The sequence below is a fragment of the Meriones unguiculatus genome, chromosome 16 (genome assembly GCF_030254825.1).
Source record: "Meriones unguiculatus strain TT.TT164.6M chromosome 16, Bangor_MerUng_6.1, whole genome shotgun sequence".
NCBI lineage: Eukaryota > Metazoa > Chordata > Mammalia > Rodentia > Muridae > Meriones > Meriones unguiculatus.
In genome coordinates this window covers 6,697,274-6,703,273 of record NC_083363.1, presented here as the reverse complement: position 1 = coordinate 6,703,273, position 6,000 = coordinate 6,697,274, and the positions used below count along the sequence as shown (strand labels likewise).

Genomic DNA, 6,000 nt, shown 5'->3' with positions numbered 1-6,000 from the left:
TGGCTTTTACTGGAACCAACCCTGGACACATAAGCACTTCCAGCCATTTCCCTCCACCTCTCTGCTGCCCTGACAACCACAGGCTCTGGCGACCCGCCCTTCTTCCCTTCATCATTCCTGCCATCTGTCCCCAGTCACTGAGCACCCACCAACATCTGCTTCGTGTGTGTGTGTGTGTGTGTGTGTGTGTGTGTGTGTAGTGCAAGTTCACATGAGCACACATGGAAAGCCCAGAAGGCCATGTCAGGTCTCTTATATTTTGAGGCAGCATCTCTCCCCTGAGCCTGAAGTTCACTGATTTCATTTTGTATGTGCAGCGGGGGGAGGAGGGGGAGGGCATGCATGTGCCTTGGTCCAGGTGTGAGGGTCAGAGGACGGCTTGTAGATGCCAGTTCTCTCCTTCCACCATGCGGGTTCCAGGGACCAAACTCAGGACGTCAGGCTTGGTAGCAAGTGCCTTCTTGGTGCCACTGAGCCATCCTGCTTGCCCAGACCACATCGTCTATAGCCCATCAGCTCTTCATCCTTTCTTCCCTGCCTCATTACGTCCTTCCTTTTCATTGGCAGGCAAAGCCCCAAACCCAGATAAACCCAGAGGCCCCTCTTATAGCAGGGTACCAGTAAGTACCAGCCAGCTGCTGTGCAGAACCTCAGTGGGTTTCAAAGCCACCTGCTGTCCTTCCCTGTCCCCACCAGCCCTCCTCTCCCAGCTTCTGTCACTTTCCTGAAATTCTTGCCCCCAACAGTTTCTTGCTCCCAAGACAAGCTTGCCTCTTTCTTTAACTAGAGGGTAGAGAACTCCCTTTACCTCTTAGTACCAAGCCTGCTCTGTGATCCACCAGAAGCATCTGTCTCAGTCAGGGGTTCTATTGCTGTGGTGAAACACTATGACCAAAAGGCATAGTGTTGGAGGCAAGTTGGGGAGGAAAGGCTTCGGCTTACACTGCCACATCAGTGTTTATCATCGAAGGAAGTCAGGAAAAGAACTCAGACAGGGTAAAAGCCAGGACTCGGAGCTGATGCAGAGGCCATGGACGGGTGCGGCTTACTGGCTTGCTCATCCTGCTTTTCTAGAGAGCCCAGGACCACCAGCCTGGAGATGGCACTGCCCACATGTGCGGGGCCCTCCCCCATCGGTCACTAATTAAGAACGTGCCTACAGGCCTGCCTACAGCCCAGTCTTTCCGCAGCCATTTTCTCAATGGAGGCTCCCTCCTCCCAAGTGGCTTTAGCTTGTCAGGCTGGCACAAAACTACTCAGCACAGCATCTACGGTCAGTCCTTCCTGGCACCTGGGAGAGCTGTCCAGGCACCCATCCATCCGCCCTGCACAGGCTGGCCACTGGGACGCGCACAGCCCCCCTTCCACCTTTTCTAAGCCCCACCCCGCTGGGTATCCATGGACAGTCTCTACCTCCCTCTGCGCCCTTCCCTCCCTCCCTCCCTCTGCCGGTATTTGACCAGGTTTCTCTTACCATTCATTACCAGAGAAAGAAAGTCCTTCCTTCTTACAAATACCCTCCACTGTGGTTCTTTTCCTCAGTTTGAGTTCTTCAGAGTACCTGCCACATTATCCATACAAGTTCCCCCACTTCCTCAATTCACTCACTCATCTTAAAATCCAACCCCTCCCCCACAAGTTCCTACCTGCACCCCTGGGGCTTTTACTGCAACTTTTATTGTTCTTTTACTGAGAGGTCCAGTCAGCCATTTGGAGCCAACTGTCTCAACCTCTGACAGCCTCCGTCTTACTTACAGCCTCCCTCCTCTTTCTCTTCTGGGACCTACGTGTTTCTGGTATTTGGTGGAGGGTCCAGATTTGTGTGTTCTGGGGGATGCTGCAAATGGAGACAGCGGAATCTCCGTGAGGATGGCTTAGGAGGATTACAGGTTGTGCACTGGTTCCTACACTGGCTGAAGACTTTGAGTCAATCACGAAGAGAGATGAACAGTCATACCTGTGAGAAGAGGAGGCTGAGCCCAGGGGCAGAGCCTGTCTGGAGAAAGCCACAGAGAGGGCCGAGGGACAAGACGAGAACCCAGGAAGTGCATGGACGGAAGCCAAGGTCTAACAACACTTTCCGGGAACTGCAGAGATGGGTCAGCAGTTAACAGCACTGCTCTGCTCGTCCAGAGGACTGCAGCTCAGCTTCCAGAGCCTACAATGGGCACTCGTCACCATCGGTAACTCCAGCTTGGAGAAGAATATCAGATGCCCCCTTTTGGCCTATGTGGACACCAGCATGTGTGGGGCGCGCGCGCGCGCGCGCGCGCACGCACACACACACACACAGAGAGAGACTAAAAAGAATGGAAGGGAGGGAGGAAGGATGGAAGGGCAAGTCTCCAGACTTGACATCCTAGCTACAGTCAAGGCAATGAAGCTAGCAGAACTGTCACTAGGTAGGATGGCCTTGGAAGGAGTGGTTTTGGTAGTTCCTGATGGCTGGCCAAATTACAAGGGGCTAGACAGTTGGTAACCATGTACAAGGCTAGAATTTTAGGAGACGTGGCTGGGACTATGACCAGGCCTAAGGGACCCCTTGTATCCAAAGGCAGGCAGAACCCCCTGCTGATGCAAAGAGGCTTTTCCCTCAGTGCAGTGGGTCCCTCTGCAGTTCTGAGATTTGGGCACAGGGTCATGAGGAAACAGCCAAAGAACTGGCATGGGACCATAAGCTCTTCCTGGTTCCTTTCCAGTCCTGAGAGTCTATTAACCCTTGGCCTACTTTCCATCTTGACAAACAACAATTCTTAGAGCTGTCTTCAAAATGAGCATTTAGAACTTGCAGCTGGTTAGTGGCATTGACACACACACACACACACACACACACACACACACACACGCAAGATAACAGAACAAAAGTGACCCGTCTCCTTGTTTCAGCAACAGCCCATCTAAGTGAAAAATTTTGATTCATGCGAATGAATAAGTTGGTACCGATATCTGCTGCAACAGACGGGTATGGCTGAGGGAGACACAGGGGGAAAAATTGGCATCTAAATGGCAGCAAGCCCCAGACTGAATTAAGCATTTGGAAAATGATTGTTGCTGCAGGGTTCAATCTAATACAGTCGTTGCGAGGCCTGGGGAGCATGCCCAGCCTCCGCCATCATGTCATTAGCACACCTGTGCGTCATCGCCAGCTCAAATGGCAAAGTGTGGCTATTAATTTGAAGGTATCACAAAGGAGTCACTGTCTCAGTTTGAAGTCCGCCTCCCTTCTAGTTTAGACACAACCCCACATATAGCGCACATGCACACACACACACACACACACACACACACACACACACACACCAGAAGCAAAATCATGTGTACACGATGCCCTGAGAATGGTGCACCTGAGGGGCAGGCGAAAAGATTCTTTTGTGGGCTGTGAGAATCACAGCCTTGGGGAGTGTGCGAATTCCACGTCCTCCAAACTGCCGGAGAGAAGTGAAAGACAAAAGCTCTCGGGTCTGCATGATCTGCGGCAGAGAAAGGCCCATCCACTGAAGGAGCCGTGCCACTGAAGCAAACGGCACACAGCCACCGATGCAGCGAGCTCAGCCTTGTCAGTCTCTAGCCTAACTGTCCACATGTCCACATGGCTGAGCCCATTGATTGCCACAGAACGTGAAAGGCGGCCTGAAAATGCCAGGTGAGGCTCTGTACGGTGTCTGGCTCAGCCTCTTCAAGTGTGCCAGGCCAAGAAAGAAAACAGAAACCAAGCCAGTCATAAGGCAAATGCTGGTATGTGTGTGCGCGTGCATGTGTATGAAGAATGAAGGATGTCACCTGTCCTTACTCCATCATGGACTGCGAAGTCACCTAAGTCTGAGAAGAAGGGGCCTTCTGGGAAATAGACCACTGACAGTGTAAGATTCCATAGAAATCCTATTGTGATAAGAAATATTCACGTGTAAGTTTATTTTTAATTCGTTACATTTACTTCTTGGAGGGGGCTTGCGTGTCACAGCACACACATGGAGGTCAAAGGGCAACTTCCTGGAGTTTATTCTCTTTCCACAGTGTGGGTGCCGGGGTTTGAACTCAGGTCATCAGCCCTGGCGGCAAGTCCCTCTACCCTCTGAGCCATCTTGCCGGGCCCCACACTCCATTTATTTGTGACGAAGCTGTGACCTCCTTGTAGACAGCACTGTGTCTACAATGCATGGGGCATTGTTTTGAAAGCCACTTACATAAACGTTTTAAACTTCAAGAACGAGATGGTTTTTTAATCATTGTGACCAGGGAAGAAGGCACAAGCCTCGGGAGAGGAGTCCATGCCGAAGGACCTATTGCTACTATCAGAGAGTCCTCATCTGTTTGGGCACTGCCTCTGAACGCACAGCAGGACGGGGAAGGGCCGAGAAGCTCCCCGGTTTTCTGATGTGGCCAACTGGTGTGGAACGGGAAAGTAATTTGTCCCTCGTGTCAAGAAGAGGAAAAGGAGGCAAGGACGTGATTACTGCTCACAGAGGGGTGACCTCCAGGCTGCCGAGCAACGAGCAGAAAGCAATCACAGATAAGGGCGCGGCTGTGCGCGGCTGTGCGTGACTGTAAAGGCTTGAACTAAGTGTGGACTTTCTAGGAGGCAGCCCTGAGAGAAAACATCAAAAGTCCCACGGACGCAGAAGTAAGGCGTGTGAAAGGGTTTTGTCTCGGTGGCTGGTGGCGCTAAAATGCGTGTCTGCATCCAAACATTGTTTAAAGGAACCGAGAGCTATGGAGATGGCTCGGGGGTTAAGAGCCCTCGTCGCGCTTGCACGAGACCCAGGCTTGGTGTGCAGCATGAACGCTGAGCGGCCTCCTACTGCCTGTAACTCCAGCTCTCCGTGATCCAGCCTTCTCTTCTGGCCTCTGTGGGCACCTGCGCACATGTGGTGCACACACACACACACACACACACACACACACACACACACACTCAGCCCACACACATACGCGTAAAGTAAGATAAATCTTTAAATATAATTATTTTTAAATCTTAACTATGTGTAGACTTACGTCTGTGCCCCTGAGTGCAGCGCCCCTGGAGGCCACGACAGCGCATCTGAGCCCCTGATCTACGACTACGTGTAACGTCTTGTGAAGGTAGAAACCGCTCTGGTTAGTACTGAGGATTCCGAAAATGTTAAGGAGCTCGGAAATGCGTGGGGCAGGGCTGGCAAGATGGCTCAGTGGGTAGAGCACTTGCTGAGAAGGCCTGATGACCTGAGTTCAATCCTCACAACCCGCATCAAGGTAGAAGGGCACAGAACTGTCCTCTGACTCCCTACGCCATACCCCACGGCCCATGTGCCCCGCCCCATCACACACATAGTAGAGTATTTAATTAGTTAATTTAACAAAGAATATGTGCCCAACAAATGAGCACGCATGTGCAGGGGGCACGTGAACACATACTTTAAAGGCATGATAGTATAGAGTGTCTGGTTCAGTAGATTTGCACCCAGGAAGGAGCTATGTCACCCACACGTGGGGACACAGCACATCCCAGACCCCAGGAAGTCCTCCGTGCCTTCTGATAAGGGGAGGTCGGAACTTGTCTTTCAGCATCCTGTATCCACTATGCCTGTCCTTTGCCCTCATATGAATGGCGTCTTCACTGCCTTCACTCAACGTTATTTTTATGAGATTCACCCACATCGCTGCAAATAGGAGTGGTTTCTTCCAAACCAGTAAGAGTGGGTGCTTCTGAACTCACTGACAGATGAAGGCATTGGGGTGCTGAACATAAAGACACCCCAAATCCCTTCCTCTACTTGAGAATGGCCTGAAGTGAGGCTGCCTGCACACTGTTAGCTTACACGTGCCGAGGCACCAAGCCAGCGACTTTTTCAGAGAGCGTTTCTAAAGTGGAAAGACGGATGACAGGACAGCCAAGCACCTTCAGGCAGAGGGGAGGACCCCCACCCAAAAAATAAATTAAATTTTAATTTAAATTTTCAAGCCTAATTTTCTAACCTAAAGCAGCAATTTTCTGGCACATCTTCTGGTGCTTCTTATACTTTG

The 6,000-nt window shown here is 51.4% G+C and overlaps 1 protein-coding gene across 2 annotated transcripts in view; it reads right to left on the bottom strand.

Annotated features, from left to right (window-relative positions):
• Positions 1-6,000, bottom strand: part of Dnah8 (dynein axonemal heavy chain 8) — a 205,054-nt gene that overhangs the window by 9,293 nt on the left and 189,761 nt on the right. The window lies entirely within an intron of this gene.